General features: G+C 34.4%; 1 long non-coding RNA gene across 3 annotated transcripts; it reads right to left on the bottom strand.

Moving 5' to 3' along the window:
* Window positions 1-13,510: 13,510 nt before the first annotated feature.
* Window positions 13,511-27,140, bottom strand: LOC136033642 (uncharacterized). Of its 3 annotated transcripts, none has more exons than XR_010618984.1 (3): window positions 26,227-27,140; window positions 21,527-21,752; window positions 13,511-13,633 (listed from the first exon to the last, which is right to left on the bottom strand). It is a non-coding gene; the product is annotated as an uncharacterized LOC136033642 (long non-coding RNA). The 3 variants fall into 3 exon arrangements; XR_010618982.1 differs by having other exon boundaries at window positions 21,527-21,739; window positions 26,227-27,131; XR_010618983.1 differs by lacking the exon at window positions 26,227-27,140 and adding an exon at window positions 23,350-23,366 and having other exon boundaries at window positions 21,527-21,739.
* Between the last annotated feature and the right edge of the window lie 374 nt (window positions 27,141-27,514).

Raw genomic sequence — 27,514 nt, 5'->3', positions numbered from 1 at the left:
CCAATGGATTTTGTCTACCCCAAAGTTTTTGTTACATTATTTTTGAAGTATTTAAAAAAATGCGTATTTCAAAGTTCTAATCGGAACGGTTTGAGGAAAATAGGGCTTGGAGATCTCTTTTGACTCTTAAAAATTGAACTAGAGCTTTAAATTGCTAGTCAAATAAACCCTTTCCGAAGTTTGTACGAGCATCCCTTCTATAAGAACCATGTATGTCCCTAGAGCATAAGTTACAACACCTGCCCCCGGGCCTTTGGGGATTATGTTGACCCCGGAGTTTTGTTATCTGATGTTGTACTATTTTAAACAAATAACAATCTCAAAGTTTGTATTGAATGGGTTTGGGGATAAAGACCTAGAGAGGGGGGGCTAGTTGCCCTCGGATCTGTTTTGACTCTTAAAAAGAGAACTAGGACTTACAATTTCCATTAAAATGAGCCCTCTCCAAAGTTAATACAAGCAACCCTTCCATAAGAACCATCTATGCCCCCAGAGCATAAGTTAAAACGGTTGTCCTCGGGCCCGGACGGTGGCGTTGACTCCGGAGTTTTTGTCTGACCTTCAAACTATTTTTAACAAAATGACTGTCTCAAAATTTTATCAGATGCATTTGGGTAAAAAGCAGCTCAGGAGGGGGGAGGCTAGTTACCCTCCGATCTCTTTTGACTCTTAAAAATTGAACTAGATCCTTCGATTTCCAGTCAAGTGAGCCTTCTCTGAAGTTCATATGATAACCCTTTCAATAACAACTGTATATACCCCCAGGGAATAGCTTACAATGCCTGCCCCCGGACCCCAAGGGGTTGTGTCGACCCCTGAGTATTCGTCACATGATCTTTGGACCATTTAAAGAAAGGCTATCTCAAAGTTGCTATCGGAAGGGTTTGAGGAAAATAGGTTGTGGAGGTGGGTGGGGCTAGTTGACCTGCGATCTCTTTTGACCCTTTCAAATTGAACTAGAAATTTCAATTTTTAATCAAATGAGCTCTCTCTGAAGTTTTTGTGAGTTTTCCTTTCATAAGAACCGTATATGCTCCATGGACATTACTTACAACATGTGCCACCGGGGGGGAATGAGTAGTGGGGGGCTAGTTGCCCTCTAATCTCTTTTGACTCTTAAAAAGTGAACTAGAGCTTTCAATTTCTAATCAAACGAGCCTTCTTTGAAGTTTAAACGAAATTCCCTTCCATAAGAACCGTATATACCCCCAGGGCATAACTTTCAACGCCTGCCGCCGGGCTTTGAGGGGTTGTGTCGACGCCAAATTTTTGTTATCTGATCTTTGAACTATTTTAAAAAGAAATGGATATGTCCATGTTTTTATCGGATTCATTTGGGGAAAAGTTTTCCTTAATTAAACAGGGAGTCTGATTAATTAAAATTTGCTTAATTTCTTTTCAATAATTAAAATTATCTTAGTTTTGGATACAACACGTTATGGTTCATTCGACAGGCGGATCAGACGAATATTTTCATTGTCAAAATTTGTGTAAGAGCTTAAATAGTTTTCATGTATCTTTTCAATGGCTCCGCTGGCGTCATCAAAGTTAATAAAGTTTTTTCATGAAATTGTGCACTTTAAAGTTTGTCCCACTTGCAGAAAAAAACTTGCTTTTTTTTTACTTTATAGCAATTTTTCTTAGCAAATAAGTGAAATAATCAGACGTGGAGCAGATGTAGAGCAGACGAGGAGCTGAGAAATCCATCTTCGTATGCATTTTTTTTCATTTTAATAAGTAAGGATTAGATGGTTTTTTTTTGTCTCGGCCTGATTCGTTTACTAGGCGAAATATTTAAACACGTATACATTATTATACATGTAGAAACTTATTTCTGTGTGCTTTATTTGAAATTTTCAACAAGTCTTCTGCTATTGGCTGAACCCTGTGGACTCTCTTGAAAAAATTAAGTAAAATATAGCTTTTTCTGACATCAATAAAGCCAACAAAATTATGCGAGAAAAACGGTTCATTAGCTTTGTGGACAGCTTTACTTACTTTCCTGACGGTGTGGGAACCCTGTATTAGTCTTATACATAATAAATGTGCCAATTACCTATTATTAGCGTTTTCATATTTTATATCAGTCGTTTAAAGTTCTTAGATCAAGTCCACTGTCTTGAGGTTTTAAAGTTAAAGCTCTTGATTCCCTTTTACTTTTATGAAGTAGCAAGTTTATATTCCTTAAGAATGATTATCAACATGTGCAATAAATGAAATATCAGAGACTGCGACTAATGTCTCCTGCCGGACATGACTCAGCGTAGAGAGTGGTGTCAGTCTCCTTCAACTGATGTAATCAGCAGCTAACGCTGGTGAGAGAGAGAGAGATCAGTATATCTAAAAACTATCGTAGCATAGCTAAATTCAGTTTTTTTTTTTTACAAAAATCATACATTTAAACAAAAATCACACACTACAACTCAGCATTAAAAACTGATGTTAAGAAAGGCACAAATGAGTGGGCGTATCGATTGGTTCGTACTTTAGGGGGTACAAGTTTATTTTGTAACCGAGTTCGGCTATTGGGAGGGTCTGGTTCGGGTAGTAGTGATCGGTGGCTCTTATTGGCGATGACAAATTTTCCAAATTGGTGAATAAGGTGTTCAAGCCGGACTTCCAGTGGAGATAAATTTAATTTAGCGAGGGCTTGATCATAGGGTATGCCAAGGTTTCGGAGTATAATCCTTGTTGCTCTTTTCTGGACGCACTCTATGTCGCGTAACAGGTACGCTGTGCGGATAGCAGATGGACCCTACACAGGGCACGCGTACTCGAGCAACGGGCGAACATAACACATGTAGGTATGGAGAAGACTTTCAGTATCACACCCAAAACGCCTCATTTTGGTAAGTGTCTGAAGACTTGCATTAGCCTTGTGCACGGTTAAATTAATATGGGCACTGAAACTACGGTCACTAGTGAAAGTTACTCCTAAGATTTTTATTTCGTTCACAATCGGGAAAGGGACTAGAGGCATATTTATATTCCGCTTCAGAGGGTTGAAACGAATTATCTTCGATTTGGCTACGTTAATGGTAAGATCATGACTTGAGCATTCGGTCTTTAGCTGATCAAATAACTGGTCTGAAAACTGGTTTGTTATGATAGTGTTTTCGACCAGGTAAGCGAACACTATGGACAGATTATCTACAAACTTGTAACGGTCGTCGTGACGGTTAAGCAGGGAATTAATTACAGCTAGGAAAATTATTCCAGCTAATTTTGTGCCTTGTGGGGCCCTGCAAGAAGTATCTGACCATGATGAATCCGAATCGTTTTCGTGGAGTGCAAAGAATTTTGTTTTCGGCCAGTCAAGAAGTCAAGTACAAGGCCAAGGGTGCGTCGTTTGGCCCCCATTTCCTGGATATTCATGCCTGCAGTCCGGTGGCGGATTAGGTCAAAGGCCTTTCGGAAATCCACTGCGCAAATGCCGACGAAACAGCTACCTTTTTCAAGCCATTGGAGGACGCAGTCAAACATCCGTACTAGGTAGATTGTAGTACTACACTTGGGGAGTCCACCGTACTGGAATCGTGGCCGTGGATACGATACACGGTGTATCGTGGACATCGATGTTTGCCACTCAGGTACCGGGCTGTATCTGGAATTTTTGTTCAGGGAGGGGGGGGTACAACAAACTTAAAAAAACATATAAAAAATTCGTTTATATGCATTTTTGTTATGTTTTTACTAGCCAGAAGGACATTTTGGAGGATTTTAAACCCCCTAACCACTCTCTATAAGGCCTTAATCATATAATACAGTAATGCAATGAAATAGTACTGGGTATTGACAAAACTTGTCAGCCGTAAGCTTTAAGTAATTTTGAAAGGGACCAATTTGGTTAAGTCCAGTCTAAACCGTACGTAAGAGTATTTTCCGTGCTAATGAATCAATGCTTGAACATTAACAAGCACCATTAAATTTTGAAAATTTTTCAAAAAGATAATTGATTTGATACTCTAAAATGAAACTGACAGATTTTTTTTCTGTGCTTGATCAGTTTGGCCTCTGAAATTTTTTGAATTTTTCAAATTAAAAGGGGTTTTAATTTTTTTTTAAAGCCAAACTCATAACATTGAATTAAGAAAAGAAAATCTCTTTGAATTCATCTTATTGATTTTTTTTTTTTTTTTTTTTTTGACTTGGTCAGGTTTGGCCTCTGAACGTTTCAACTAAACCTAAAGACTAAGCATAGACTTCAAACTCAATTTTCTCATTAATTTATTTGTATATTTGGCCACACCACCCTCCAAACAATTTAACCTCCAAACGATCAAATGCTTTTTTTAGAATTGGTCGAGACTTAGAACAAAATTCAAACTCAATTTTCTTTTCTATTTGTTTTTAGAATTTGTCAGATCGGTCACAAAAAAGTTCACAAATTGATATATTTTTTTATCCTATTCATGTAATGCTGCCTAATGCTATTTTGAAAACAAAGCAAAGAACTTTTGAGAACTCTGAATGTTATTTAGTTTCAAAGATGTGTTATACAAGAATTTTTCGTATGACGTAAGGAGATCGTGTGTAAATGAATCGTAGCTGTGTGTCTTTTCATTGCCAAGAAGATTCTTTCTCATTTCTATTTATTCCAAATGTTTAATTTGAAATTAAAATTAGAGTTTAATTAAATATTAATTAAATTGAAAAATGAATCATATTAAAGATTTAAACTGTTTTTTTTATTGTTTCATTTAGACTTTTTGTAAACATTTGCTTTTTGCATAAAAAGTGCAAAAATTATTGTAAATTTAAAATTATTCGAAACGTTCAATCTAAAATGTTTATATAATGCCAACCTAATACGAAATATAAGGCCTAATGTTTAGTTTAGACTTCTTCTAAGTGTTTACAAGTGCCAATCTACCCTCTTTTTTAATACTAATAATCAAATTTAATGTAAAAATATTGGGCTATCCTCAAATTACCAAGGAATTCGATAGTGAAAATAGTGGAAGTGGAATTTGAATGTTTGAACTTGTTAAATTAGCCAACCGTACTCAACTCACACAACTAGATATATCTTGAAAAGCCCAGGAAATTGGAAATTCAATTTTTAAAATATACCTATTACGAGTTATTTTAATAGCTAAAAGTCATTCATTTCAGAGAAAAAGTGGAAAAGCACCCATGAATGTGATCAGATCTCGGAAAAATTGCACCATCAAATTGATTGTGTTTGTTCTAGGCATTAAAACTAAGGATTGCTCTGCAACTTTGCAAGTTATAAATTACATTAAAATTTTTATCCGTGAAATGATTGCATAAGAAAACCGTCAGTAATTTTCAAGAATAATGACTATTGCCATATTATTTAAAGTGCTAAGGACAGTGAAAATAAAACCTGATCGAATTGGTCAAGTGAAAACTGAATCGGTCAAGTGAAAACAGAATCGGTCAAGTAAAAACTGAAACAACAATGTATACCGGTCAAACGAAAATTGAAACAACAATTTATACCTTAAAAAATTAGAAAATCGAAATGCATACCTTTATGCAGTTTTTGGTAGTAGCAGGTGCCAAGTTTGAAAAAATGCTAAAAATATGACAAAAGATGGCTAAATAGATGGCACTTAATCACTCTGTCAATTCATAAATATTCAAGCTAAAACCGAGGTAACAGTAAAAATATTGTGCAGAACGTAGAAAAACGTAACAAAACACAAATAAGGAGAATAGCTAGCATTAAAGATTAGTTCGAGTACTATGTTTAAGCTAAATTCTACTCCTTAATGAGACAATTGATCAGAACACAGAACAAAAACGAAGAAAAGGAAATAAACACGGAAAATACAACTTCATCTTAAAAGGAAAGCTACACCTTCTAAGGCTTTTTTACCTTAGTTTTTGCTGATTTTTCGTTTAGATAATATTTTTTATTGCTCATAGTTTCGAGGGTATCTTAAGTTTAACCAGTTTTTGCTCCCTGGGTCCATGTTCGGTCTTGTTTCAAAAAAGAAGGAAGTTTATAGGAAGTTCGAGATTTTTGTCAGTGTTTCCACATTGACCTCTGAAAAAGAATTTCAAGAGTATATAAGAAAAATAAAGAGGGTGTAGCATTCCTTTGAAGGTGTAGCTGTCTTTGATAATCGAAAAACGGATTATAATATAACTAGTTAGTTTCAATTATTCGTTTAGCGTTTTAACGCTAAAATACTGGCGGAAATGTGGTGCTCCACATTTTGTGGAGCATTTTGCTCCACAAAACCATTTTGCTCCATATTTTGTGGAGCATTTTGCTCCACAAAACATCCGCAATTTTGAAGCAGCCACAAGAAAGATCTTACAAAACCGCTATATTTTGATATAAATAATACTGAATTAGGTGCCGGGGGGATGTTTTTATTTTCATACCCTTAGTACTTTATTTGTTTTTGCTTTATTTACAAATTCTTAATCGAGTCTCGAGCTATATAAAGGAATGCAATATAACAATAGTCTGGGACTTGTCAGCATTAACGATTGTTTTTGATGATCGAAAAACAATAAAAAACAACAACAATATTAGAAGAGGATGGATATTTTTAGTTTCAGCCCAATTTTTACAACAAATTATCACAATATATTTTTATTGTAAGTGATATCTCCTTTACAGTGATCTTAAATCTATTTTTCCAAAACGGGTGTTTATTAATAAACTTAGACAACAGCCTGTTCTGCAATGGGAAAAGTGCTAAAGACCACTTTAGCTGATACTTTTTAATGCACTTGACATCACCGCTTAAATAGACAGTTGGAAGCCAACTAAAATTTAGCTCACTTTCCAAACTTCTATCACAGCCATTGTTTAATTTTGTTTTTAAGTGCCTGTTTTCAAACTTAGGCAAGCATAAATAAAACCTGCTACGAAAAGTGCACTGATTTTTTTTTTTCTCAGCTGCTTTTTGATGATTTCAAGAGAACGTTGTAAAAAAATTATTGCGCAAATTTTTTCATTAGTTAATTTTTGAACTCAAGTGCTCTAGATATGACGTAAAGTATACATAATTGTAGGGTGCAAAAGTTGAAATATTTTTTAAATGCTCTAATGAGAGAAAAAAATATTGCTTAACTGCTTTAGGTTTATGGTGCCTTTGCAAGTATTTGATGTTTTATTTTCCACTGGCACTACAGATGATAATGTTTATGAATAATAATTATAAAGAAATATTTAATATGATAAAATAATAATTATTAGGAAATATGGCAATTCTATCCATAAAATTGTAGATAATGATAATCTGAGAAAATGGCATCATAAATTTTGCTGATAGTTGTTTTTTAGTTCTTAGTTCTCGGAAAATACAAGTGAGCACTAATGTTTCTTTTTAACTTTCCTTTAACTTTAACCTTTTTAACTTTTTTTTTTAACTTTCGACTTAATATTGGGAAAAAGAATTTAGAAGCGAAGGTTAAAAATTGGAATCATGAGATGTTTCCAGGTTTTCTAGAAAAAGGAAATGGTAGTTTTTGATGGGAAAAGCTTTAGACGGTAATCAGAATTCATAGCTGATGGGGCATATTGTGATTTATTTTTAAACAGTTTATTAAAATGTTAGTATTTAAAAATAATAAAAACATAATTTTTTAATTTATTTTTAGTACCGATTCTGTCATCATCCTGCCAAGACTTTTAAAAGTACTAATTCCCGAAGTGTAACGTATCTACCATAGATTTTAGTAATTTGAGGGTGTCCTAAGGACACTTTTAGTGACTTCTGACACTCTTACATTATAGGAGAAAACTTATATTATTTAAAAATCAGACCCGTGTAAGCACGAAAAAGGCGGAAAACAAGCTTCTAATTACGATTTTGGCTCGACTTTTGCAAAAAACTATGCCTGTGCTTTTAGGGTCCAAACTATTAATTAATTGGTAATTTTGTCTTTAGTGACAGTTTTAGTGACAGTAATTTTGATGCTCCATGTCTTTGCTTTATATGAAAAGGCAACCGTGTCTAAAAAGTAAAATTTGACAAAACGACTTAATCTACCATAGATTTATGGTAGAAATCTACCATAGATTTTAGTAATTTGAGGGTGTCCTTGTAAGGAGATTTAGTAATTTGAGGCAACCGTGTCTAAAAAGTAAAATTTGACAAAACGACTTAATCTACCATAGATTTATGGTAGAAATCTACCATAGATTTTAGTAATATGAGGGTGTCCTTGTAAGGAGATTTAGTAATTTGAGGATGTAATTTGAGGCAACCGTGTCTAAAAAGTCAAATTTGAAAAAACGACTTAATCTACCATAGATTTATGGTAGAAATCTACCATAGATTTTAGTAATTTGAGGGTGTCCTTGTAAGGAGATTTAGTAATTTGAGGGTGTAATTTGAAGCAACCGTGTCTAAAAAGTAAAATTTGACAAAACGACTTAATCTACCATAGATTTATGGTAGAAATCTACCATAGATTTTAGTAATTTGAGGGTGTCCTTGTAAGGAGATTTAGTAATTTGAGGGTGTAATTTGAGGCAACCATGTCTAAAAAGTAAGATTTGACAAAACGACTTAATCTACCATAGATTTATGGTAGAAATCTACCATAGATTTTAGTAATTTGAGGGTGTCCTTGTAAGGAGATTTAGTAATTTGAGGGTGTAATTTGAGGCAACCGTGTCTAAAAAGTAAAATTTGACAAAACGACTTAATCTACCATAGATTTATGGTAGAAATCTACCATTGATTTTAGTAATTTGAGGGTGTCCTTGTAAGGAGATTTAGTAATTTGAGGCAACCATGTCTAAAAAGTAAGATTTGACAAAACGACTTAATCTACCATAGATTTATGGTAGAAATCTACCATAGATTTTAGTAATTTGAGGGTGTCCTTGTAAGGAGATTTAGTAATTTGAGGGTGTAATTTGAGGCAACCGTGTCTAAAAAGTAAAATTTGACAAAACGACTTGACAGGACCGCAAAAAATATAAGGAATTCGTTAGAACTCTTGGATCTGACTTCGACTTAAGAAAAACCTATATTTTTCCAAAACCATGCTCATTTTCACACTATCGCTTCAAAAAATTTAGGCAAGCCTGGCTAAAGCCTGGCATTGTTCAAGCTTTCCGTCAGATGGAAGTTCGAAATACTGTATTTCTTCCACTAAGCGGACCTCATGTTGTCAGATACGCAGTCATAGCCCTAAAAAATGCATTCACGAAAGAGTTTCACTGAGAGAGCTTTAAACGAGCGTAAACAGGGTATTTTAATACACCTTCTTAGTAGATGTGCTACTAAGACTTCTTAGTAGATGTGCTACTAAGCTACTTAGTAGATGCCCACATCTACTTAGTAGATGTGCGACACCTGCTTAGTGAATGTGCTTAATCCAGTACATCTACTAAAAAAGTAAGGAAGGCAAAAGACTTAATTGTACTTATTTCAACAAACTATATTTCAAGCAGAAAACAAATTTGATATAAAAAATTAAAACTATTAAAATGAGGCAAAAGAAAAGTAAAAAGCTTCAAATAATGTAGATATTGGGAAGAAAAACTCTACGACGTGTAAATAAAAACGAAAGTCAAGAAAAAAAAATATAAAAACAGCCACCACCAAAACCCTTAAAATTTCGTTACACTGCAAAATTTGAGTTTACATATTGATCATAACGTCCATTAACAGAAAAGCTACATATTCGCTATACAATTGAACTTTGGTGATAGATTTGAAACTAATTTTATCATTTTCGCATGGTTTATAACCTACTCAACAAATATATACTAAATATACTAAACCTGCTCTGCAAAAAAGGGGCTCAAGACTCCCCGTTAATAATTAATAGTCCGACTGTAAAAGGAATTGTAAATCTTCTTAAATTTATTCTCCCAATTTTTTGACCCTGATACAAAATAAAAATACATGAAATGGCTCCTGTGACTCAGTGATTACAACAATTCAATTGATTTTAATTTTTTTGTTCAAGTTTTTTTTTATAAAGTATAAGAACACTATTTGGAGCAGATCCAAAAAGCTTTCTACAAACAAAGCAGCATGGTTGCCAAAAGAAATTCTTCTGAACTGCCAGTTTTTTTTGTTTTGTTTTTTGATCTTACCATTTGGCTTGCTGGCCTGTCAATGAGTGTTCAAACCTTCGATGCAGTTAAGTAATATTATGTTACAGTTTGGCTCCAAGTCCTCCAAATGCCCTCCACTGAAAGTAACGAGACTCAGATAGTTTCAAAGAAATAACATGAAGGACCAGGAGTTGTTTTTTGCACAAAACTAAATGGTTTAAATTGTTATCTTTGTTTTCTCCACTGAATGTAGCGAGACTCAGATAGTTTCAAAGAAATAACATAAAGGACCAGGAGTTGTTTTTGCACAGAACTGAATGGTTTTAACCTTTTTTTGTGTTCTAAATTTCTTTTTTAGACTTTTCTGAATGGTTACATTTTTTTTTTGTTATATCTAATGATTTGAACATGGTACTATGAGCCTCGTGCGAACAATGGGAACTTCACTGTGCGAACAATGGGTGCTCTAAAGTTTTAGCCCTAATATTAAAGAAGCAAAGACATTGGGAATGAAATCTAGCTTATGAATTGGCAAAATATACTGAAGAATATATTGGTAATTGGTGAATCGGTAAATACACATATAGTCACGTAAAGCTTAAAATAAATTCTTAGGCCAACATTGCCTTCCTATTTAAAAAAAAAACATATAGTTTTTTAAGAATAAGAATATCCCTGACGTAGAATTATACTTTCTAACAATAAGAAAAATCCTTGATGTAAATGCTTCTAGATGTAAAGCCGAAATATTCGGATTTTCCTTTTATTAAAAGTTTGTTAGATTTTTTTTTTGTATACCCTCTCCTTTAAAATATTCTGGCTGTTTTTCTTTATCCTCAATTGAGGAATTTTGACATTTGGTTAAAACTTAAAAGACTCCAAATTCCGGATTTTTTTTTACAAGATTCAATTCTTAACTATTAAGACTTGCATACGCAATTAGGGAGTTTTCGTTTTTTTTTCAGAGCATAAAAATTAAGCAAAAAGTAAAGGTAAATGCAAAATCAAAGGATAAGCTAAAAGAAAACATAACACCAAACAGCTTCAGAAAACAGTCTTTCCTCTGACAGTTTAGCTGTCTTTGGAAATTAACAGATGATTAGTGGTTGAGATTTTAACAACGAAAAGAGTAGTCGAATTTAACAAATTGGTTACGCTTATTTATTTTTACGGTGGCAACACTGACGAGAACATGATACTGCACTAAAAACTAAGATGATTTTGAAAAGATCTAAGAGAAAAATCTTAAAATACTGCGGTTTTCAGGTACGAGCACCTAAGATGGGCCAGCAGGGGGGGGGGGGATTTTATTTTGATATATTTGGTACTCTAAGAAAAGAGCAGAGTATTATAACAGTGGGAACCGGCACTAGTGTCGACAAAAATTATCAACGCCATCTACCATTTGACGACAATTATTTTTTTGTCAGTGTAATAATGAAAACAATTAATTTAATTACTGTAATTGGTAAAAATAGGGTAGCAATAAGTGCCTAATGTCAGCTCCTGAAATTCAAAAACGTCAATTGTCCCCAAGCGCTAGATGGCGCAAACGTTTTTTGGCCAAAGCTAGCGCCATCTTCTTCTCTCACAAGCTATCCATACTCTTTAGAAAAGAGTATATAGTGTTATATCAGCTTCAATTTACATTGAAACCTGCTAGATTTGAAGAATGATTATTCAATCTTGTTGGATTCTTAGCAGTGATTTCTATTTTCAACAGAAAACTAAGAAATACGGGTAACACTTAAACGTACCATAATTGTTTATATGAGAACACATCAAAAATAAGGTGCAAGTTTCTCTGGATTATTTATTTAAAAAAGTTAAAATAGAACAATCTACATTATTCAGAATTTGTCATGCATTCATTTTGTTAGCTTGCTGTGGATGACAAAGGGTTATAACGCATCAAAATTAAAAAGAAAAATAGAACACATAGTAAAACTTCACAACCATACAACTTCATCAAAAATTATATCAATGGTGAATATCATCGACCCATATATTTGCATTGATTGGGCACAACCATTTCCTCGCACAGCACTACGCAATTTTTTTCCATTCAAATAAAATACTGAGCAATTTCGTTGATGGATCCTAGTAAAACAACACGATCTTCATTAGCTGGGAAGCTCAATATTAGAAAATCACAGAAGACGTTTGGCACTTTGACTAGAAGACTGAACACTTTGCTGTCTCTCAATGTAGGAACTGAAAGAAAAAAGAAAGCATTAAAATTTACTACTATTCGTCTTTCCAATCCCAGAACATTTGGGACCGCTCGAATCCGAGTTATGGGAGGAATTTCAGTCGTCGTCACCGGACGACATAAAGTGAAGCATGACCAGGAAAAAACTATGAAGAGGCCGAAACCCCTTAAGTTCCAACTCATAGCCCCTTCTCCAGAAATTTCAAGATTATTCCTGTAATTTAAAATATGTTAGACCCTAATTTATAATTTAAAAAACAATGCAACTACTGTTTGTGTTTTCACCAAGTTGGTGACTTGATCGATTACAATATGCTTCATCACATTCATCATAAGCTGATACCTTTTCTTCTACCATTTAAACCCCTAGAAATGCCTAACACCCCATTCTCCTAAACTAAAATTAGCAATTTTTCAAAAGAATATGCAACTATTCACTACTAATATATCCGGAATGGTATACGACAAAATCCAAAAGGCCATCCCTAGTACCAGACATCGACGAAGATTTGTAGAGTCCAAAGAATGTAGACTTGAGGGAAGTTTCCTTGAATTTTCCATACTTTGATATGGTAAGATACAATATTTATTCCCAAAAATCAACAGGTCGGTGTAAACAAGGAATACAATAACAGCTATTAGCAAATAAATGAGCGATACAAAGGCATAAAAAATTACCAAAGAGAAATAACACCCTACAATGTTTACTGTGATGCACGCTCACTCTGGGAAATCCTCCCAGCTACCATGTAGCATAACACTCACCACCAATCACTTAAATCGCGCTGTTTATCGTATTTCACACTTCCACAGAATGAACTTACTAGAGCATTCAGAACTCAGAAGGAAATTACTAGTTTCCACAGAACCTGTCAAAGGTGAAAGTGAAATCCCTGTGCAATATGATGCGTGCGTGTGCTTTGACCTTGAACCTTAAGGTACACTTGAAATGTGTTTTTAAATGTGTTACAACATTAAAATGTGTTCTTAATATGGAAAATAATTTTTCAGATATTCATACGCAAACCAAGCTTCATTTCAATCCGTAAACAGGTATTTGGGATCTTCTCGTGTGTCGACCAGATTACGGGAGGTACGAGGAGTGGTGCTCATATTGTGGGATTGACTATAGTTCTAATATCTTTAGGTCCTCATCATACCACCCAAGGGGGAGTTGGTCAATGGCTTTCAAAATAAATTTGGGAGAACAAAACTGTGGACAACTCTACTAACTGGAAAGTGCTTACTTAATTAATTGTAACTGAGAAATAAATAGATAAGGAATAACTTTCAATTAACCCGCGTTACCGTCCAGTAAGCGTTACTTGGAGAGGCTCGTTCATGGTTGCTAATAATCTCATTTTGTACTGAATATATTCATGATTATCACAAGTTACTCGGTGAGATTCCAACACCTGGAAGAAATTCATAGAAGATTAACTATGAACTCAAAAGAACTGATAGGAAGTACAGAAGAATCGTAGAAGAAAACTTAAAGTTTAAAAGGTACAGAGATGAATTAACATTTTTATTAACGTTTTGTATTTTACAAACTGCGTATTTGTCTTAAAGTTTGTATTAGTAGTGAATTGACGTTTTTGTAAGTACCAAAACTTGAAAAGCACTGCAATAATGCATCGTTCAAGCCTCAGCATCCCACACTTGGCGACAAAACGAAATGACCCAAGATTACACCGCCGACAATGTCTACTGTGCTTAATTTGGCAATCTCAACCAGGTTCAAATTTCAAGCATAATCCTGGCATTTAACCAATCAGGGAGAAGATTCAAGGTAACTTTTCATCAAAAAAAGGACAAATCTGAAAATTAGATCTCGAACCGTTAAGCTGAACCTAGGAAGACACACATGCATTGTATTAATAGAAACTAGATCTACGTTGCATGGGCAACGTGAGGTGTTGTGGCAACCTTTGTTCAGCTTCGCCGAGTAAAGTTTTGCGAGAGCAACACTTTGGTTTTGTTTCCTCGCTTCAATTAAACGCTGAAGTTGTTAATCTGTAACGATCTTAAAATAAATACTAGGTATACCAAGCCGCAAAATTTACAAACCCCTCATTGCAAATATCAAAAGTTGCAAACCCCACATCGCTAAAGTTGATTGTAACCTAAGAGCCGTCTATTACTAACAAGTCCCCTACATGTCTTACCACTGGAAACAAATTGGTCTTACCATCAAATACACCGGAAACAAATAATAGGTACACCAACTAGAAAAAGTTGTAAACCCCTCATTGACAAAGATGATTATGGGCTAACACCCAACTGTTGCTTAAAACTCCCCTATATGTCTCACAATTGGTATCGGCCTATTTTTGGTTTCAGTGTGTACCTTCCTACGGAAGTTGTCAACCCCTTTAAACTTTCAAACTGGTATATCTCATGAAGGAATTTTTCTAGCAAAAAATAGACGACACATACTTTGATCAGCTCATCAAGAGCTATCGAATGCCGTCGAAAAAATCTATCTGTCTTAGTTCAACAGTTGCCTTTTTTGCCGTAGGCCAAGTTTCCAACGTCATCACTTAGAAAGGAGCAAAGGATAAACTCTAATTTCTTTAGCAATGAGAGAACTTTTACAGTTCAAGAGGCACATCTGATACCATTTCTGTATCGGCCTATTTTTGGTTTCAGTGTGTACCTTACTACTGAAGTTGTCAACCACTTTAAACTTTCAAATTGATGTATTTCATGAAGGAATTTTTCTACCAAAAAATGAATTACATATAATTTGATCAGTTCATCAAGAGCTATCAAATTGCCTTCGAAAAAAAAAATCTATCTGTCTTAGTTCAAAAGTTGACTTTTTTGCCGTAGGCCAAGTTTCTAACGTCATCACTTGGAAAGGAGCAAAGGATAAACTGTAATTTCTTTACCAATGAGAGAACTTTTAAAGTTTAAGAGGCACATCTGGTACCATTTCTCTACCGCAATTCCAAGTGCGAAAAACCAAATGATAAACTCAGCTGAAATCACGAACAGAAATGGGTAGGAACAATAGATTTTTGGCCCCAGGCAAGAGTTCTACGAAGCTTTCCAAAATGCAAAGTCATATTCATCAATCCATTCTATCCATCCTAAGGTCCATACTTTCCGTAAAAACCGCAGAGGTTATACCCTTACCACTTTCTAGAAATAAGCTGAAATCGGGGTGATACGAAAAAAAAAAAGTGTTGCTCTCGCAACACAACACATGAAAAATGAATAAATTGCTATTATAGGTTTACCAAACCAAGTTCTCGTGGTTCCAATTTTCCACAGTAGCACAAGTAGGACCAAATTAATTACACATAATTTTGTTGTACTTATTGTGTTGTACCTTTGTTCTCATCCGTTTGTTCTGTTGATTTTGTTGTACTTATGTGTTTTCTTTTCTGATGTTTATTTTGTTTTCTCTTCTTTAACTTCACTATCCTCACGTTGTTTTGTGCAGTGGGTTGTAAATAAATTATTATAATTATTACTATTATTATAAGTCTTAGTTTCTCTTCTTATTATTATTCATTGAAAGGCGTCATTTTAGTGTGTATTGGGTTTCATGCAATCCATGACATGTCGCAATATATGAAACTCCAAAAATATATTTTCGTAGCCTTTTTATATCACCTATTTTAAATGAAATTCCCCTTTATATGAGAACAAATAAAATTTTCACACTTTAGTTAAATTATAAAATTTTTCGAAAATCTGAAGTCAACTCAACCGCCATACCTCCTTAAGCATAAAAAACTAAAGGTATCTTGAAATTGCTGCAGGTTCACTTATCAGACATAGAAACGTCCATACAGTTCCTGGGGCCCATAGAGGGTCCAAAGATCCTTCTCAAGTAAATTTTCTTTATGCTAAGCATACAGGATTAAGCTGATTTATTTCATAAAAATTAGACCACCAATTATCAAAGTACGATTTTGAATTGGCACACATATTTGGAATAAATCAAACAGTTCATGGTAACGAACTGTAGTAAGGAGCGACCCGGCTCAAAAGCGACCAAAACTCTAAAAAATGAATATTTGATACTAATGGTTATATGAAAAGAATCGCATTTTTATGATGATTTTAAAATATAAGTTTCATCAAGTTTAGCCTTACCAATAAAATGTTACGAGCCTGTGAAAATTTGCCTTGCTTTAGAAAATAGGGAGAAAAACAATATGACCCTAAACGTCATAAAATCTTAACGAAAATCACACCATCAGATTCAGCGTATCAGAGAACCCTACTGTAGAAGCCTCAAGCTCTTTTCTACAAAAATATGAAATTTAGTATTTTTGCCAGAAGATAGATCACATATTCTTTTTTTTTTCAGGAGTGATCGTATTGACCCAGTGGTCCTAGAATGTCATGAAAAGTCACATTCTAACGAAAATTAAAAGTTCTAGTACTCTTTTTAATTGGAGGATGCTGTTACGTGGGAGGATCTTTCCATGGAGGAATTTATCATCAGTGAAGATAATTTCCACGAAGGGGCCGCAGGATTTTCTGGCATTATTTAAAAAAAAACAATGAGAAAATAAATTTAAAATTTTTTTTCAGCTGGAAGTAAGGAGCAGCATTAAAACCTAAAGCGAACAGAAATAATTACATATATAGGGGGATTCGTCTCGTCCACAATACCTCGCTCTTTACGCTAAAGTATTTTTAGTAATTTCAACTATTTATTCTACGGCCTTTGTGATTCAGGGGTCATTCTTAGAGAATTGGGACAAAATTCAAGCTTTAGTGTAAAAAACAAGGCATGGACGAGGCGGTGAACCCCCTCATATACGTAATGAAAATATACAAATATAGAAGTTCGTTACTGAAGTTAAATCGTAAGTTACGTATATTTACTACTAATAAAAACGTTCGTAAAAAAAGTTCTAGTTACCTTTTTAAGTAATCAAAAATTGGAAGGCAGCTAGACCTCCTCCCCCACTCCTTTTCTATCAAAATCGTCCGATTAAAACTATGAGAAAGCCATTTATCCAAAAAAAATTAATTTGCAAATTCCGTTTTAACTATTCATGTGCGGTGAGCCAAAATCAAAACATACATTAATTCAAAAACATTCATAAATTAAATATATAAAAAAACAAGTTTTAAAACTAACAGAAATTATTCCGTATATGAAAGAGCTTGCCCCCTCCGCGACGCCTTGCTCTTTACGCTAAAGTTTGACTCTTTCTCACAACTTTACTTTTTAAAATATCGAAAAAACTTTAGCGTAAAGAGGGAGGCGTTGAGGAGGGGACGACTCCTTTCATATATGGAATAATTTCTGTTCTTTTCAAGTTTTAATGCCACTCCTTACTTTCTGTTGAAAAAACTTGTTTTTCTCCTTTAATTTCATACAAATCTCATGCATTAGGAAGATCCGCAAAAGAATTCGTAAATTCTTACGTTCGCAGGGCAAATTTCTCTTATTCTCAGTATGTAGCTTTAATCTTATTAATCTTAGTATGTAGCTTTAATCTTATTATTTAGCAAATTCTAGTTACAGTGCAGCTAAATTCTAAGACATTTTCTTTTCTTAATTCAACGTTATGAGTTCATTTTTTTTAATTAAAACACGTTTTAATTTGAATAATTCAAAAAATTTCAGAGGCCAAACTGATTCAGAATAAAAAAAAAACAATCTGTCAGTTTTGATTTTAAAGTACCAAACCAATTATCTTTTTGGGAAATTTTCAAAATTTAATGGTGCTTGTTAATGTTCAAGCATTCATTAGCACGGAAAACACTCTTATGTACGGTTTAGACTGGACCTAACCAAATTGGTCCCTTTAAAAATTACTTAAAGCTTCCGGCCAACAAGTTTTGTTAATACCCAGTACTATTTTTATTGTATTACTGTATTATATGATCAAGGCCTCATAGAAAGAGTTTAGGGGGTTTAAAATCCTCCAAAATGTTCTTCCGGCTAGTAAAAACATAATAAAAATGCATATAAACGAATTTTCAATATGTGTTTTTAGGTTTTGTTGTACCCCCCCCCCCTGAACAAAAATTCCAGATACAGCCCGGTACCTGATTGGCAAACATCGATGTCCACGATACACCAGCGTTAGCTGCTGATCACATCAGTTGAAGGAGACTGACATCACTCTCTACGAGTCATGTCCGGCAGGAGACATTAGTCACAGTCAAGTCCCAGTACCTGATATTTTATTTATTGCACATGTTGGTAATTATTCTTAAGGAACATAAACTTGTTACTTCATAAAAGTAAGAGGGAATCAAGAGCTTTGACGTTAAAACCTCAAGAGAGTGGATTTGATCTAATAACTTTAAACGGCTGATATAAAATATGAAAACGCTAATAATAGGTAATTGGCACATTTACCATGTATAAGACTAATACAGGGTTCCAACACCGTTAGTAAAGCTAATTAAGCTGTCCACAAAGATAATGAACCATTTTTCTCGCATAATTTTGTTGGCTTTATTGATGTCAGAAAAAAGTAAAATTTTACTTATTTTCTTTAAGAAAGTCCGCAAAGTCCAGCCAATAGCAGAAGACTTGTTGAAAATTTCAAATAAAGCACACATAAATAAGTGTCTACATTTATAATAATGTAAAGTGCTTAGTAAACAAATAAGGCCGAGACAAAAAAAAATCATCTAATCCTTACATATTAAAAGGAAAAAAATACTTAAGAAGAGGGATTTCTCAGCTCCACGTCTGATTATTTCACTTATTTGCTCAGAAAACTTGCTATAAAGTCAAAACACGACGCTTTTTTTTCTGCGAGTGGGACAAAATTTAAAGTGCACAATTTCATGAAAAAACTTTATTAACTTTGATGACGCCATCGGAGCTATGGAAAAGACGTATGAAAAATATTCAAGCTCTTTCACGAATTATGGCAATGAACATATTCGTCCTATCCGCCCTTCGAATGAACCATAGCGTGTTGTGTACAAAACTAAGATGATTTTAATTATGGAAAAGAAATTATGCAAATTGTAATTAATCAGACTCCCTGTTCAAATAAGGAGAGATTATCCCCAAATACATCGGATAAAAATTTTGACATATCTATTCAAAGATTAGATAAAAAAAATTTGGTGTAGACACAACCCCTCAGGTCCCGGGGGCGGGCGTTGTAAGTTATGGCCTGGGAGCATATATGGTTCCAATGGAAGGGATGTTCGTATAAACATCAAAGAGGGCTCATTTGATTGGAAATTGGAAGTTCTAGTTCACTTTTTAAGAGTCAAAAGAGATCGGAGGGCAACTAGCCCTCCCCCCTTATTTTCTCCCTAGTTCATCCGATACAAATTTTGAAACTGCCATTTTTTTGCAAAATAGTTCAGAGGTCAGATAACAAAATCTCTGGTGTCGACACAATCCCCCAGGGCCCGGCGGCACACGTTGTAAGTAGTGTCCATGGGTCATATATGGCTCTTATGAAAGGAATGCTCGCGAAAACTTCAGAGAGCTCGTTTGATTAAAAATTAAAATTTCTAGTTCATTTTTTAAGGATCAAAAGAGATCACAGGGCAACTAGCCCTCACTCCCCTCTACAACCTATTTTCCTCAAACCTTTCCAACAACAACTTTGGGATAGCCTTTTTAAATGGTTCGAAGATCATGTAAAGGAAACTCCATGGTCGAAACAACCCCTGGGGGCCCGAGGGCAGGCGTTATAAGTTATTCCCTGGGGGCAGATACAGTTGTTATGGAAAGGGTTATCGTATGAAGTTCAGAGAAGGCTCATTTGATTAGAAATTGCAAGCTCTAGTTCAATTTTTAAGAGTCAAAAGAGATTGGAGGGTAAATACTCCCCCCCCTACGCTGCTTTTTCCCCAAATGCATCTCATAAAAACTTGAGATAGTCATTTTGTTACAAAATTTCAAAGGTCAGATATAAAACTCCGGTGTCAACGCCATCCCCCAGGCCCGGGGACAGCTGTTTTAAGTTATGCTCTGGGGGCATATATGGTTCTTATGGAAGGGATAATCGTATAAACTTTGGAGATGACTCATTTTAATGGAAATTGTTAGTCCTAGTTCTCTTTTTAAGATTCAAAACAGATCCGAGGAGAACTAGCCCCCCCCCTCCCTCTCGGCATTTTTCCCCCAAACCCACTCAATACAAATTTCGAGATTACCATTTGTTTAAAATAGTTCAAACATCAGACAACAAAACTCCGGGGTCAACATAACCCCCCAAGGCCCGGGGACAGGGGGTTCATTTGATTAGAAATCGGAAGCTCTAATTCACTTTTTAAGAGTCAAAAGAGATCTCCAAGCCCTATTTTCCACAAACCGTTCCGATAAGAACTTTTATATAGGCATTTTTTTTTTAATACTTCAAAGATCATGTAACGGAAACTCCGGGGTCGACAAAATCCCTCGGGGCCCGGGGGCAGCCGTTGTAAGTTATGCCATGTGGGCATATACTGTTGTTATGGAAAGGATGCTCGTATAAACTTCTGAGAAGGCTCATTGGATTGGAAATTGAAAGTTCTTGATCAGTTTTTAAGTCAAAAGAAATCGAAGGGCAACTAGTCCCCCTCCCCCCACCACACCGCATTTTCGCCAAATGAATCTGATAAAAAAATTTAGAGAGCCATTTTGTTAAAAATAGTTCAAAGGTCAGATAACAAAAAATTCAGTGTCAACACCAACCCTCAAGGCCCGGGGAAAGGCGATGTAAGTTATACCCTGGGGGTAAATGTGGTTTTCATGGAAGGGATTTTCATATAAACTTCAGACAGGGCTCATTTGATTGGAAATTGAAAGTTCTAGTTCACTTTTTAAGAGTCAAAAGAGACTGGAGGACAACTAGCCCCCCCCCACTCCTTTTCCCCCCAATCCATCCGATAAAAAATTGAAAGAGCCATTTTTTTTTTAAAGTTCAGATGTCAGACAAAATCTCCAGTGTCGACACAACCACCCAGGTCCCGGCGGCACACGTTGTAAGTTATGTCCATGGGGCATATATGGTTCCTATGAAAGGAATGATCGTAAAAACTTCAAAGGGCTCATTTGATTGTAAATTGAAAATTCTAGTTCACTTTTTAAGAGTCAAAAAAGATCCGAGGGCAACTAGCCCCTCCAATAAGCCCAAAGCAAACAAAAATTAAATAAACAATCATAGCATAAAAAAAACACACAACAGGTACTAATATAAATGAATAAATAAATCTTAAAACGAATAAAGGTTAAGTTGAATAGTCAAGCTTAAAACAAACACAAGCCCCCCCCCCCAAGTTGGATCTAATGTTTTGAAATAGAGAACCCCATTCTTACCTTAATAATTAGCCTTTACAATAGAAAAAAACATGTTAGAGCTACTCACTTTACTTAAAAGCAAATACATTTGGGTGAGTGCCAAATGTTTCCCAACGCAATTTCGTGTGCTATGCCCAAAGGGCATCGATGCCAGTGGATGACTAACACCAACTTGCTTGTTCGAGTCTCTACGGCCCCATCTCTCGGGCCAAAATCGAGTTGGTTGTGAAAAGAACCTCTCATCACGTCCACTTGTGTACGTAGACATGAAGACCAATGTCTGAAACAGTTAACTATAACAAAGGGCTTTTAGGAGATTAAGAAATAATTAGTAATGGTTAAGATTAAAGAAAGCTGCGAAGCTCAACACCTAGTTTAAACTGACTTCAAATTAAAAAAATTAGTTGTTATTTTGCTATTTAGAAAATAAACTTTTGTTTTCATGTCATGTTATGTTCAAAATTGACTAGTTCAGTTCCAATTACTTTTTGGAAATTTTCCATTTTCAAATGTTACCTTTTTAATCTCATGATTTTACTGTTAACATTACTGACAGCTGATTGTAAAACAAAGCCACTTGACGGAAACACAGCTATATATGCCCTGTCACTCAGATTTATTCAAAGCTCCCCTCTTTACTCCCTTCCAAGAATTTTCCATTCCGAGATAGAAGTTTTAAATTCAAATTGCCATCATGTTGGAGTTAAATAAGATGCGATGCACAAATCCATCCCTTACATAAATTGTACACAAAAAACAGGGCAATGTCACAGCGAAAAAAATTAGGTGTTATGTGTTACTTGATTGTGTAACACTATTCAGAGCGGTATTTTATGAATGTGGTGGAATGAGGTCTAGTCATATAACTTGAATTAGCTTCAGCGTTGTCAATTAGACGCAGTTTACATCTAGTAATATCTACTAAAGAGACTCCCTTACACAGATTTATTACATAAATTTACCTTACATGGTAAGTCAAAAATAAATAAATTGAAATAGTTAAAATTAGCTTGAAAAGAATAATCTTAACCAATACGGAAATAAAAATTATAACGAATAATAAAATGTTTCCAAAATATTGAAGCTTTAAACCTCTACAGGCAAACTATGTTTTTATACAAAGAGATTTCAAATTTCAGTTTTTTACTAAAAAAGAGGACAAACCAAGAACGGAATAATCGCTTTCAGACGTTTTTTCTCACAACCAGATTCTCTAGACATCCAAGGTTCTTATATAAAAAAAAAGAAAAGACGAAATTTTGCAGGGTATTTACGAACAAAATGCAGAGAAGGTGCATTTCTCTGCATTTTAGGGGGAACAGCTGGCACAAAACATTCTGTGCCAGCTGTTTTCGAGCTGGCACAGAATAGACAGCTTGAAAGACAAGTTTTTATCAACAAGAATGTCCAAAAAACGAACATTTCGATCTTTAGATCTATTAATTATCACATTTGGCTGATGAATTTCTAATATCTGGGGATAAACCTGAGAAACATGTGAAAACATCAAAAAATTTGACTTTTAGAGTAAGATAATTAGCGTGCAGCCATAAAATTACTCTCTCAAACAGTCTCCAAATTTTATTGAAGTTCTGATTCGTAATTTTTTGAAGTGCCAAGTATGTTTTCATCAGCACAATGACATCAGAAGATAGTGAACTATAGTTGGCACAATGGGCAAGGGATGGCTTAGGATGACAAAATCTAAAACAATAAGTTTCTGCTTTTTTACTACATAAAAAAGATCATTTACATAGATCAAAAATAGCACTGGCCCTAAAACTGATCCTTGAGGAATGCCAAAATTTACTTCTGAGGGTGCATGGAAAAGTGGATCGACAGAAAATAACCTATCATTCAAATAAGACTGAAACCAAGAAAATACATTACCCCTAATGCCAAAATGAGACGTCTTCGATATAGGAATTTCAGTTGTTAAGCAATCGAATGCCCTGCGAATATAGCAGCCAGAATTAATCCTGAATCTAGTGCAGAATGTACAAAATTCAAAAGGGTTATGCAGGCATGTTCAGTGGAGTGCCTCGTTCGGAAACCACATTGAAAATCATGAAAAAAGATCTTAGATTTTAGAAAGGATTTTAGACGAGAAAGGATAGCCTTTTTGAAGATTTTACTAAACAGTGATAAAATTGAAATTTTTCGTTAATTTGCTGATCTATTTTTGGTCCACCTTTATACCGATCAATAATCCGAGTATGTTATGACAGCATCCGGAAAACACCACATTTAAATGAAAGATTAATAAGTTTAGTTAGAGACACAACTATTGAAGGAAGAATAGATTTAACTACCTTAGTAGGAATAGAATCTGGCCTAGATGAGGACGAATTTTTCAAGCCATTATCAATTTTAGTAACATGACTTAATCCCCCAGAGTCCCCGGGGGACGGGCTGCAAGTTACCAACTTTGCCCATTGATTACATATACTGTTGGTTATTGGAAAGTTCTCAGACTTTTTCACGGTGATTTTTTCTGGGGGGAGTGTTCGGGGGAGAGGGCTACGTATTAGGAATTTATTGTGGGGGAAGAGAATCTTCCATGGAAGGGGTCCCGAATTTCTCAGCATTATTTAGAAAACAATCAGAAAATTAAATTAAAAAATAAGTTTTTTCAACTGGAAGTAAGGAGCAACATTAAAACTTAAAACGAACAGAACTTATTACCTATATGGGGGGGGGGGTCTTCTCCTGGTCAATACCTAGTTCAGTACAATAAAATTCCAATTTAATTCCAAGTCTTGAAGAATGACCCCTGAATCCCAAAGGCCATTAAATTAGAATAAATAGGTCTTTTGAAAGCACTAAAGAAATTTAGCTTAAGAGCGAGGTATTGACAAGGGTGTTAAGTTTTAATGTTGCTCCTTTGTTTCAGTTGAAAAAAACTTGTTTTTGTATTTCTTTAGTTCAGAGAAGAGGGTGAATTAGAATAAATGCAGTAGTAAACAGTGAATTATTTAATGTATCTAGATTGTCATGGGTACATCAGAAGAATCTAGGGACTTTTAGGCAGTTTTCAGTTTGGGTAGCGGATATTTTACATCTTACAAAATGTAAATTTAGCGAAAATTATTAAAAATTTATAGCTCAAAATAAGGCGTTTGAGATTTTTGGTTCTATCCTTTGACTGTGAAGTCAATACCTGTAAAGTCAGGCTCTGCAAGCAGCAAGGTATATAAGTTATCCAGTAGATGAGTTAAAAATAAGACAGTGAAGCTTGAAGAGTTTTCATTGCCCTTGGCTCCCTTTTTTCCCTTGGTCCCTGTAGCTCCCTTGGTTTGAAATTCTCAAGTCTAACTTTTAATCTTTTTAGTGTGCTCCGGGAGGCTGTATGCTGGAATTGACGACCCATTTGGTCGCAATTATGTTTGGGCAAAAACTAATCAATTTTTTCAAGTTTGTGCTTTTTTATAAAATAGTGCCTCTGATAATGAAGTGGTGAAGACCAATTGAAACGGATGGAAAGAAAAAGCCATGGTGGGAGGACTATACTTTAAGTAGTTTTCCTCCTGAAGTTCTTAGGAATCTGAACGTGGCAATGAGTAAGTAACATCCACGCAATCAATGAAGTATTTGGTGGTTTTTCCACTCAGTTTTTCTTGTGTAAGATTTTGACTGTAAATCCTACTAAACAAACTATAAAGAAGCATTTGCAATGAGTATATAACATCCACGCAATCAATGAAGTATTTGGTGGTTTTTCCACTCAGTTTTTTTGTGTAAGATTTTGACTGTAAATCCTACTAAACAAACTATAAAGAAGCATTTGACTTAAAAAGAAAATTCTAGACGGTGTCAATATTTATTGTTTGTCTTTCTTTAGTGGAAAGTTTTAATCATGTTTAAGCTAGTAATTCGCTTAGAATTAGACTTGAATTTAGAATTTGTCTGTGTATCTTTAGGGATCAATAGTATACATATGCAGCAAAATATTTAAAATACATGAGGATCAGACTGATAGGCCTTTAAAGAAAATTTGATTTTTAACCAATTCTAATAAAAGTAGACAGTGGGGTAAAATTTGATTTGTATCCTTTATCACAAGAAAAGAAACCAACAACAAGAATTCTCAAAAACTCCAGAAGATAAAAAATGCTTCTGTTTGTGGGATATTTACAGATAGCGATGAGGTCATCAAATAATTTACAAAATATTAGAATAAACTGCAGCCAAAAATTGGTATGGATTGAATACACCTACCCTGTATCGTGATTGGCTGATTATAGAGCCAGCGTACATAGCCCGTACAATGAGATTGATTGAGTAATGGAATTGTATGTTTAAAATAATATGTATTTTTCACAAATCAATGGGTGCAGAATCATGGGTCCACATACCCCCAAGATTTTGAAAATACCTTTTTGGTATTTCATTTAGGAAAGGGAAAAAATACCCCCCCCCCCTCCAATGTTTTCGAAAATATACTTTACCAGACCAGTAAATAATTTCTTAGACCACACTGCTTTTCCATTTACGAAACAAATAATTGAAGAAAAAACGGGTTTAATTTGTTTATAATAAAGCAGTGACAACAAAATAAAATAAAAACTACACTTTAACTAACAAAAAATAAAAATACTCCGAATATTTCGGCCCCACCTCCGGGAGCCTTTCTCAACGGGGGAAAAAAACAAAAAAGGAGAAAATTACACCAATTTAAGACTATTTTTAAGACATTATAAAAATACCACGACAACTAAACCAAACTAAAAATATAAACAATCAAATATAAAAGAAACAAGAACTCACATTTTAAAACAAACACTCCCGCACTTGACTGTAACTTTAGAAAAAACTGCAATAATTGTTTCTATTGGCACTTTCCTCTGCCACAATCGCTGTATAAATGGGGATCTATCAAAAATGAAAAATATAAATACTTGTAACAATACGAAAAAAAGGTCACCCAACCCCCAAATCCAATCAAAATCTTACAGGTTAATGAAACACAATTATGAATTATAAATTGAATGGATTTTTTCATTTGCTATTTTAGCTGCCGTCCGTTGACTTCTTACAGCATTGACCATGCTTTGACCTCCGTTCGCAAGGTTATTACTTGTTTCAGGACAATTATGCAAATCAATACTCATTGAAGTTTTTGACTGGTCTTTAATTAAACTATTATAAATTGAATTTATTTTAAATTCCCCCTCATCTCTATTTATACTAATACCCCCATAGATAATCTTTTTTATTTCTATAATTTCTCTGAAACTTTGTAAAAGTCCTACAGACTTATCAATAATTTTTGTCTGATCAAATAAAATACTATGATGAGGAAAATTATACACGTGACCAGCTATAGCGGATTCAAAAGTATCAGGTTTTTTATTTTGTCTTAGCGAGCAATCTATCGCATATTTGTGTTGCTGTAGCCTATTTTTTAAATTCTGCTGTGTTCTACCTACATAAAATTTACCACAAGAGCATGGAATTTTGTATACCCCCTGTTGTATATTTCTTGGAACTTTATCTTTTCCGTTATTAAGCCATGAGCTTATATTTTGTCCTGATTTAAAAGCTGTTTTTATATTATGTTTTTTTAATTCTTTCCTTAATTTCTGTGACAACCTTGGGATATAAGGCAAAGTTATGTAATTTGGTTTTTGATTTGATTCATTTTCTTCTAATTTTACAGGTTCCAGTAATTTTTTTTTCCTTTTTTCAATTATTTGAGAAATCATATTTTGAAAAATATGATTTCTCAAATAATTGGAACAAAAAGGAAATTACCTTTTTGGTATTTCATTTAGGAAATGGAAAAAATGCCCCCCCCCCCCAATGTTTTCGAAAATATATTTTACCCGACCAGTTTAATAGAAGGGCAATAAAATGGGAGCCCTTCCATCATCCTCCATTTTGATGTATTCTTTTGATAAAGGGTTTTCATTTTAATAACAACGCGGAGGGTCAATTTGAGAAAAATTAAAAACTAAAATAAAACCAACAAAAAACCAAAAATAAAAGACAAAATTCAATAAAAGCTGAAATTAGCAGAATTAAAATCTGATACCTTTTTTCGATTAATTTTTCT

Source organism: Artemia franciscana, chromosome 12, assembly GCF_032884065.1.
Source record: "Artemia franciscana chromosome 12, ASM3288406v1, whole genome shotgun sequence".
Lineage (NCBI taxonomy): Eukaryota > Metazoa > Arthropoda > Branchiopoda > Anostraca > Artemiidae > Artemia > Artemia franciscana.
Note: the sequence above shows the minus strand (reverse complement) of the source record. Positions and strands in the feature narration are given on the sequence as shown.